This window comes from Syzygium oleosum, unplaced genomic scaffold (genome assembly GCF_021117445.2).
Source record: "Syzygium oleosum isolate NSW1041296 unplaced genomic scaffold, Sole_v2.1 Sole_v2.12, whole genome shotgun sequence".
In the NCBI taxonomy this organism is placed as follows: domain Eukaryota; kingdom Viridiplantae; phylum Streptophyta; class Magnoliopsida; order Myrtales; family Myrtaceae; genus Syzygium; species Syzygium oleosum.
Genome location: NW_026607496.1, coordinates 3,487,621 through 3,497,953, shown reverse-complemented (window position 1 = coordinate 3,497,953; position 10,333 = coordinate 3,487,621). Strand labels below are relative to the sequence as shown.

At 37.9% G+C, this 10,333-nt stretch overlaps 1 pseudogene; it reads left to right on the top strand.

The window, feature by feature from the left end:
- Positions 1 to 751: 751 nt before the first annotated feature.
- On the top strand, positions 752 to 3,382 carry LOC115685134 (protein LURP-one-related 15-like; annotated as a pseudogene).
- The last annotated feature ends 6,951 nt before the right edge of the window (positions 3,383 to 10,333 follow it).

The following is a 10,333-nucleotide window of genomic DNA, read 5'->3' as shown; positions in this document are numbered from 1 at the left end:
GAAATTCGTATGTGAATAAGGGTACGTTTATTTGAAAGGAAAACTGTTTTCGGGGAATTGTTTTTCGATTTTTCAGTGTTTAGATGATAGAAAATTAATCAATTTATGGAAATCTTTTTTCATGAACCGAACACAATTTGCTTAAATCGAAGGAAAACGACTTCTTATTCTAGTAAGAAGGATATCACTTTCCCTAAACTACCAAACAAATGAAAACTTTTCATGGAATATATTTTCATTTATCATGAAATTTTCAATGAAACACACTTACCTAAGGATCCGTTTATTTGGAGGAAAACTGCTTTCGGGAAATTGTTTTTTGACTTTTTGGTATTTGGATAACCGAAAACTAATTGATTCATGAATTGAAAACAATAAACTTATATCGGGGGAAAACAACTTTCCCCGAAAGTGTTGAAAATGATCACCATGGAAAATGTTTTTCAAATCACTCATTTTTCGTGAAATAGAGCTTAAATGACCATTGATGTTTTGTCCCAATTGTTTTTTGCGACAAGTAAACAGATGACCGAGATTGACCGGCGTAAGGGCAGAATGTGACGATGACCGAGATAACCTGTCACACGAGTTCATTCTAATGAATCTGACCCTACACATCAAACCAAGCTGCTTTCCAGATTGACGATTTTTTCAACTGGGTGTCCTTGCATGTACATGAAGCCCTAACACAGAAAGCCATAAGATTTCCCACAAGAGAAAGAGATAGAGAGAGAGATAAGCAACTGGTACGATGCAATTTGCTCCTCCGCCCGTTGTGGGGCTCCAATATTGTTACACTTACTCGGTGGATATTGCCATTTCGAGGAAGGGGATGACCCTAAGCGACGGCAACTTCGTGGTCGCCGACAACAATGCCAACCCCATCTTCAAAGTGAAGGGAGCTTTATTCACTCTTCATGGCCGTAGGTGCTGTTTGATGCCTCCGGGCAGCCGATCCTCACACTCAGGCAAAAGGTTTGCTCTCTAATGGCACTCGACGCAAGTATTTGGCATTCATCCTGAATTCTTTTATGCTCGGGAACAATCATAACCATCAGTTCTAGAATTAGATATCTACCCTAGCTTTTCACAGGTTCCAGAGCTAGAAACCCAGTTATTCTTTTTCCTGTATAAACCAGGCAACCAAAGAAACTGAAGTTCGACGAACTCGTTAAGTGAAATCGAGGTTGAACATCGATCCATTTGCAAACTATATTACAAGCAGAATCCGCACGAAAATAAGGTTTTGTTATCAAGAGGCTTAGGTTAAGGATGATTGGTGCAGATAACGACTCCTCATGGGCGATGGCAAGCATTCAGAGGTAAGAGCTCGGACATGAGGGACCTTGTCTTCACTGCCCCGACGAGTTCAGGGATCCAACTCGGGACCGAGTTAGACGTGTTTTTTAGCAAATAATAGCAATGAGTATGTCAGCAACTTCAAGGTCAAAGGTAGCTCGTTCGAGTGGTCTTCGTGTGTTATCTATGGCAGAGAACCTTCCCATACTGTTGCCCACGGAACATCTCTTTTCCAAATGCAGCTTCTTGTTCTTCAAAATTACTCATGTAAGTTCACAGAAAAGGAAAAAGAATGGGGATAATTATCCAATCGGTTCTAAATATGTTGTATAGATGTCAATTCAGTCTTAAACATTTCAATTTTTTCAATATAATCCTAAACCTTTGCGTGAAATTCCAATGTAATCATTCCAACCAATTGCCGCTAGAAATCGCTAAAGTGGCAATCCACAGGTTGTTTGCGTTAGCTTGTCATGTAGGACAATTGGGTGCGATGTCAGCAATATCTGGCAGCAACTGGTTGAAAGAATTACATTAGAATTTCATGTAAAGGTTTAGGACTTCATTGGAAAAATTGGAAAGTTTATAACTGAATTTGTAATGATATAATGGATTTATGACTGAATTTATAATTTTTCTGAAAAAAAAAAAAAAAAACATGTGTGCGTGTTTGTGAGTCAACCTAAAAGTTTAAAGTAGTAATGAGAGGCGCATTTGATATTTGAGGAACATTGAAATACTCACCCATAAGCATATTAGTGTCCAGGTTAACATTTTTTTGAAGATTAAGAAGTATGATGTTTGTGTATAAAGTGAATAGGAGGGGCTTGGATCTTCAAATCCAAATTTGCAATATGACAATTTAGTATAAAGAACAAGAAAGCAGATGATGATAATATAAATTTATGTGATTCGATGTTCAAAAAGTAAATGACACAAATAATGCATGAACTTTAATCCAATATGTAATGTTGTCCCTGTATTTTATATTTGTTCAATGTGATCTCTGAACTTTAGTCTAACGTGCAATATCGTCCCTGATGTTCAATGTAGTCCCTGAACTTTTGATACATGTTCAATTTAGTCCCTTAACTGTATCAAAATATTTAATATTGTCCACGAACTTGAATTAATGGAAGGGCAACATTAAATATTTTCATACAGTAGAAGGACCGAATCAAACATGCATTAAAAGTGTAGAGATTACATTGAACAATTTAAAAATTCGTGGACCATATTGTATATTGAGTCAAAGTTCATAGACCATTTGTGTCACTATTCCATATTCAAATAACATAATTTGTTGCCCTACTGAGATCACATCATATATGACCTACAAAATATATCTCGAACACACATCTTTTTTCGAAGCGATTCAATTAAGTTAATTGTTACTATTGTGGGTTAATACCACCAAAAAAAAACCCAAATTGGTACATCTGTGACGAATTTACTCCAAACTAATTTTTTTGACCACAAAAAATCACAAACTAGTATACCTGTGACAAATTTACCCTTTATTAGTTTCCGTTAAATTTTATCGTCAAATTGTTAAGTTGAATGACACGTAATAATTAACGAGTACACCAGTTTGACCCCTCTGTTTGTTACAGATTTGCCAATTTGTGGTTTTCCGTTGTATCAATCCAATTTAATTGAGGGTAAATTTGTCAAAAATGATTCAATTTGGGATGTCTTATGGTTAAAAAATTAGTTTATAGTAAATTTGTCACAGGTGTACCGATTTGGAGTTATTGATGGTCAAAAAATTAGTTTTAAGTAAATTTATCGTATGTGTATCAGTTTGAGATTTTTCGTGATATTAATCATATTATTTTCGATTTATATGATAAGAATCATTCTATAACTAGCTATATTTATATACACAACAAAAAAAAAGGGAATAGAATCATTAATTCTGACTAAGTCATGATGGTACATATGCAAAAGAACACTAGCATTCAAAACTCAAGGTACGCTGATGGCGAAGGACGAGTTTATGGTCACAGTCTACCCGAACATTGACTGTGCATTCATCGTCGCGCTCATCGTGCTCCTCGATGAACTAAATGGTGGGGATTGATGACCCAGTACTACGTTGTCGACACAAGTGGGAAAGTTTGCGTGCTTGTGTAATTATTGGCGTAACTGCTCATTTGTAATTTTTTTTTATCAGTCCTGTTCTAACTTCAAATTTACTCTCAATTTTTTATCATATCTCTTTGTAGAGCATGGAAGTCGAAATCCAGATCTTAAATTAATCATCCCCACCCTCTAGCTCCCTCTGAGAAAGTGGGGAATCGAACTCCCTACCTCCGCCTTCCCAAGTAGAAAGGATGGCTATTCAGGCAAACCCTAGTGGTTAACTGCTCATTTATACTTCTTCGTGCATTTTTCGTATGTATTTTCTAAGGGTGAACAAAAGAATCGAAAACCGCCTGAACCACCCGGATATGGACCGGATTGGCCCAAAACTAATGGTTTCCATGGGGACCGATCCGATTCCCCAATTCCAATTTACCGGAATCGGTGAGTACCGATCCAGTTCCCGATATCAAGCATGGAACAACCCACTCGAATCGAATTGGTGTGTATATACACACACATCCGGTGGGTATATATATATATATATATATACACACATATATATTTTTTTTAAAAAGGAGCATTCATCCTAAAATTACAGTATCATTTCATATTTGATAAGCAAGACGCAGATTTCTTTTTTATTGTTACGTTTTTTTCCCTTGAAAAGAAGTACCCACATAAAAATTAGGTTCACCATTATATTAAATTATGAATGCAATTTTATAGTGATTGGGGATCGGTTTTTATGGACCCGGGGAACTGGCCCGGACCGGCTATCCGGTTCCCGAGTGGATGGATCCATAAAACCAACAGGCGATTCCCAGTTCCAATTTTTCAGAATCGGTCTTTAGTATGTGGTTCTCGATTCTAAGATGGTTCCCACCCACCCGGACCATGCTCACCCCTAGTATGTTCAACACGAAATATCATACATTCAAAGTGTACTCCGTCACATATTTTCGGAATAAATAAAATAGCAATGTCTTATTTTATCTCCACGTCACTTTGCGCCATCTATTTTTTAACCCATATTTTTTTTTATTTTGAAATAAGACAAGGAACAAATACTCTTCACGCAAAAAACAAAAAATAAAAGGACCCTTCTCCCTCTCTCTTCCACCACCTTCTCTAGCAAAGGTACCACGGTCCGACATTTTTAGAACGATGACGCAATGAAAGACTATGCAATATTTGTTTTCATAGTTGAGAATAGTGGTGGTTGTGATTGTGTTGTGCTACCGGTGGCTATGAGCGGGTGGGTTCTTCAAATATTGAAGAAGAATTAATACGTTGGTGATACAAAACTTGTAAGAGGTGTCCCACGTTCTATTATTAGCAAAACTTCTTAGACATCTTGATATTGTGAACCAAAGATACATGCAGGCAAATTTTCTATTGCTATCGACAAAATCGTATGGCTAGTTTCACAAACTTTGAAGTCAGGGCCTATCCAAATTATAATTAACAATCGGATGCGAAACAACCGGTGCAGTAAAGTACTTGGTATTATTGTGTATGTTGCACATTAGGAGTGTACAAAAGTAACCGGGACCCGAAACCGGACCGGACCGGCCCTGAACCAGCGGTTCTCGTGGAGACCGGCCTGGTTCCCGGTTTCAATTTACTAGAACCGGTGAGTACCTGTCCGATTCCCAATTTTAGACGTGGAACCACCCGTCCATCCGAACTGAACCTGCATACATATCAAACCAAAAAAAAAAAAAAAATTTTAAGAAAAATGAAAACCTTAAAATCTCTAATCTAAGCTCAATGCCCATCAACTGAATGCTCATCTCATCCCACTCCCACCTTGTCTGAGTCATCTCTATATCTCTCACTCACGATCTTGACTCTCAAGCTTAAAGCCCATCGACTCACGGCCTGGACTCTCAATTCCCATTAACTCACGGTTGCGTTTCCAGCCGTTCATCGCCTCCCTCTCTTACTCTCGGTCAGCTCCATTTGCGTGAAACTTGGTGGAAGACCAGTTCCATGGACCCACTCAGGAATCGGGTGGATGTATGAAACCAACGGACAGTTCCCGATTCCAATTTTTCGGAACCAGTCCTTAATGGGCGGTTCCCGATTCCATGGTGGAAACCGCCCACCAAGACCATGCTCATCCCTATAGCGCATAGATATATGACTATCGATGAAAGACGTTTTCCCCACACAAGCGGGCCAATGGCCCATGGCCCATTGAGGAAGATTGCTTCGATATACGAGTGGGCCAATGGCCCATTTTGGCTGCTGTGAATTAGAATAGCATGGTTTTTGGGCCTGCAAGAGCCTTCCTACTCATCCGTGCCAAAACCATTCATGCCCATCGAGATGTGTTACTGTTTATGCCATAATAATGTGCACAATGTTATGGGATTATCATTCTGTAACCTGTGAAATCTAACCGGGTTATGTATTCTAAAATGGAAGGGCACGGGGCGGGGCGGGACGTGGATCGCATTTCTATTTCTTTTCCCCCTCCTATGAACAAAGAAACTTGCCCCGCCACTGCCCCGCCCGTGCCCCCGGAGGGACCGAGCCTAGGCTGTTTTTCCTTTACGAGGTGGCGGGCACCACTTTCTATCGTATGAAAAATATTCGGTTTTTGTTATCATTGTTAGTATATTATAAAAAAAAAATTAACAATGACCTCGTGGGTTGGTTTTATAGAGCCGAACGAGCTCATTTCGGATAATGCAAAAATAGAAAATAGTTGTCCCGCCTTACTTAACTAGAGCACTTTTGAACTTGTATCTCTTATAAAAATTAAGTCTTGTATGAAGAAGTGATTATAATATGACATTTTTTTCTCAAACGAGGCCGGCCCATGTGGCGCGACAAGGCTAACACTAACTAGCCTTGCCTAATGTCCGCGGGGCGTTTGTTTTGAGGAAAATTTGCCCTGTCCAAGACGGTGCCCCAAGGGGCACGAATTCCTAGTGCCATGCGCACATCCCGAACACTCTTTACCAAGATAGTTGGTCTAATGATGAAGGGGCTATCCATCTTTCATAAGATCAAGCGTTTTATTTACATTGCAAATGAACCCTTAAATAACCCGTGCTATGTTGCCTAGTGACAGCATATTTGTGGAGAGACTTCCTGACTGCTAGCATAGTGGTGAAGTTATGGTAATGGGCCCATCAACCTTAGATCTTCAGGGTGCAAATGGTGCGGAGCAGTTATACCTTACGGGTGTGGGGCCCTTATGATAACACTTATAAGATATCATACGTTGCTACTCTCTTCGTTTTTACTCGTAAAATAATATTGTATCGGGAACACTGTACATCTTATATAACTGTACAGTAATTCTACCTTTAAATATATCAGGCGCAAGTATATATATATCCACGCCTTTATGATTAGGTAAATCCTACTATCCTAGCTAACCATCGATCAAGATTCTCTCTCACGTGATCATAGAAAGTGCCACACCTGTTTTTTTTAACTTTTTTAGTATTTTTCACCACTCCAATTTACCATAAACTCTCTTTGACATAAGCAATGTCCCCCTTTATTTTGACCTTTTTCCCAAATAACTTCTGTATCCAAATTTACGAACAAAATTTATCTGATGAATGCATGATAATCGTCCATTCACATGTGTCGAATAAGGTTCCACTCACGTGATGATAAGTATGGCTCCTCCAAGTTATGCGCAGCGGAAGACGCTTTGATTCTAGTACAGGATCAATCGCATTCAAACAAGCGTCTGACTGCTGAATCGATGTGCGAACGAAGGATTAATCACCGACTCGATAGTCGACTCTTCAAGCAGATCTAATTCGCCAACAGATCTCCATTCTAGGATACCCCAGGAAATGTACAAAAGGAACAATAACGCGAACGACACAAGACAATCTGATGTGCCCCGGGATGGCAATCCATGCATCCAAAATTTTAAGTACATTTTTTACAAACGTTGGCCATAGAATTTTCGCGAATCGCCTATGTGGTCTCCACAACGTGCCTATGTGACCCGAAGATGAATGTGGGTCGCATTCATCGAATGTAGCTGTTAAGTGGACTGACGTCATAATGCCTTATCTAAGTGGGACTAGCACGATAATCAACGCTGTCTGTGCCCAAGTCAAAAGTGACAACAGATTGCAACACTTTCTAATTGGGCCGAAGGGGATATCCACATCTCTTTGCTCGATTCGTGGAAAATGATTATGAAAAATGTTTTCCTAACCCCTAACTCTCTCATAAATATGTCGTCACCATGTTCGTGTTTATTTCCATTAATATTCGGAGATTGTGCGGGTATAAACCGGTTTGACTTGAAAACAAAACAAGATTATTCTTGAATTTCAATCTGAAGGTTTGGGCTTCTTTTTGTTTTCTCAAAAACCTTTTGTTGTTTTATTTTCTAATTGCATGTACATAGCTAACTACAAAATCAGCCGTAGTATATGTCAATGAATCTCACGTCGCTTGTCTATGAAATTTATGTACTCGCTATTTATATAACATTCTTACATAGTATCACAGGTTGTGTCCAGGTATATTTTGCATTTACAGTCCCTGTTGATCAAATGTAATATATCGTTCCTAATCCAGCTTGTATTATATGCTCTTTGTTTACAGATAGTCTCCCTTCATCCGTTACATAAAGCATCATAGGTATTGATACCTTGAAGTCAATATTTCATTTTATTTGGATTCCGAAGATGCGTGCGGAAGTCATATCATCGAAACATTATCAAATTTGGTAGAACAAACAAATTCTAATTGGGTAATTTGTCCTGGTAAACAACTGGCAACATGGTGAATGATGACAACAAGAAAAGAATTGTCATCACCTATGAACAAACTTAGGATGAATTGTTTTGTCTATCGTGCCCTAATGAGATAAGAAGTCGAATATGCCTAGAAGTTGTAGGGATTCACGTGCCAAAGAATTGACCTGTGATTAAGGAAGCAGCTAGTCACCTAATGGGTTTCTAGACAGGACTTAATGTTATTTCCTTGAATGAAGAAGGGACTAATCGTCAAGTTTGAATTGGGTTTTTCAGTTTGAAACTTGATTGTGAACTTTCATTTTGCACTAATGGAGAAGGCTTCCGTAAGTTCTTTAAAGTTTGGAGAAACGCTATCAAACTTCGTGGTTTTTAATTCGACCCGATTGATCCTCGTAGAAGATGTAAATTTTACCTCAGAGGAAACCAATTCAATAATGCTTGATATATTGGAATTGGTACGTTAAATTGGTACGCTAAGGCTTGTTTGATAAAACTGAAAAATAAGTGCTGAAAATCTAAGCATTTGACGTTGAGTTTTGACCATTTAAAATAGAAATAAAAAGCTACTTTTTTTTGTCGAATTATAAAAAGCTACTTGATAATGATTGAATATTGATCATTGCATTAGTAATTTCTTCCCATACATGATAATATGAATTGTTATTAGTAGGTTTCAAATCAATGTTAGTTAAGTTGTCGAATTAGGTTAATCTCATTAATTAAGAGCATATTTTAAAAAAAAAAAATTCAACACTTAATTAGGTATAAAAACATGTCCTAAGTGAAATGATAAAAGCTAGTAAATTCTAAAGATGATTAACTTATTCAAAGGCTCACTTAGGCATTTAGAGTCTAGCGAGTCATTAAGGCCATTTGATAGCCCAATTAACTGCTCAAACTTGAAAATCTTATTCTTAATGAGGTTAGACTTGTTTGATAACCTTACTTAATATTGAAATAAAGAACTCGATCAAGTTAAAATATCTCAAAAATATGATAGGTTAAAAATAGGATTACGCAATTCACTCAACAAAATAAGAAAAATAATTGGATGACATTTAGATACTCGCTAAATGTATTGCCAAAACTTATATCGATAAAGATCACCGTTCCATTTTAGGTAGGAAACCAACAATATCTAGCCATCACTTTTCGATCATCAACAACCGATGTTCCAATTGAGGTTTTCAACCTTTAAAACCTGTCAACGCTCACAATTCAATATTGACACGTATGTTACAATTATAGTGGACGAACCCTTATCGTACCTGGAAATAGTCATCCTTTTTTGACTTTACTTAACCGAAATGGAATGAGGAAATTTCTAACTCCTTTCCCTCGACACTTTCCTCGAGGAAATCGAAGATGCCCATTTGGGCCATATTTCTATACAAAGATGTTGCGTCTCCGAAAACAGTTATTCATCGAAAATTTCTAAAGCTTTTTGTTGGGGGGTGGTAACGATGATTAACGTAAAAACTATGATAAAACGAATTCGAGTACGACAAGCTAGTTTTACAAATTGACTCATCTATATGATCGGTGGGTTGAAAGCTATCGACTTGTCCATACCAGTCTAAGGCTTCGTTTGTTTTAAAGGAAATGAACGATTCAGATATAAAAAAAAAACGATTCAGATAAAAAATTATCGTTCGTATCGCTCGAAATAATTAGTTAATGAAAAATATTTTCATCATCGACATAATTGTGCATACAATAGAAATATTTTTCGTTCATTCATTTTCGTAAGTTATACAAGTAATCATTTTTTAAAAACGTATTTCCCAAAACATTCAATCACCTTAAAACAATCGGAACATGAATATAAAATCGGGCGATGCCTACGACCCAAAAAATGTATCGATTTTACAAGCCGATGGAATGAAGATTGTCTTCGCTGAGGGCGAGTCCCATCTTTAAACAGAACGATGAAAACATTTTTCGTTCCATTCGTCTTTACAAGCGACACGAGCGACCGTTTCTCACCAAAAAAAAAAGAAAAAAATGCTTTCCAAATCACCCGTTCCTCTCGAAACGAAACAAAAACGGGGACCTAAACACGTAAAAACGGGCGATCTGTGCTACCCAGAACATGTATCGATTCTCTTTTGCAAAGAGGGTGGGTCCATCCTCTGACGTGATTCCTTGCGAGCCGATCCCTTTCTTTGCTCCTCAATTTCTCCCCCTTTCCTGTTCAC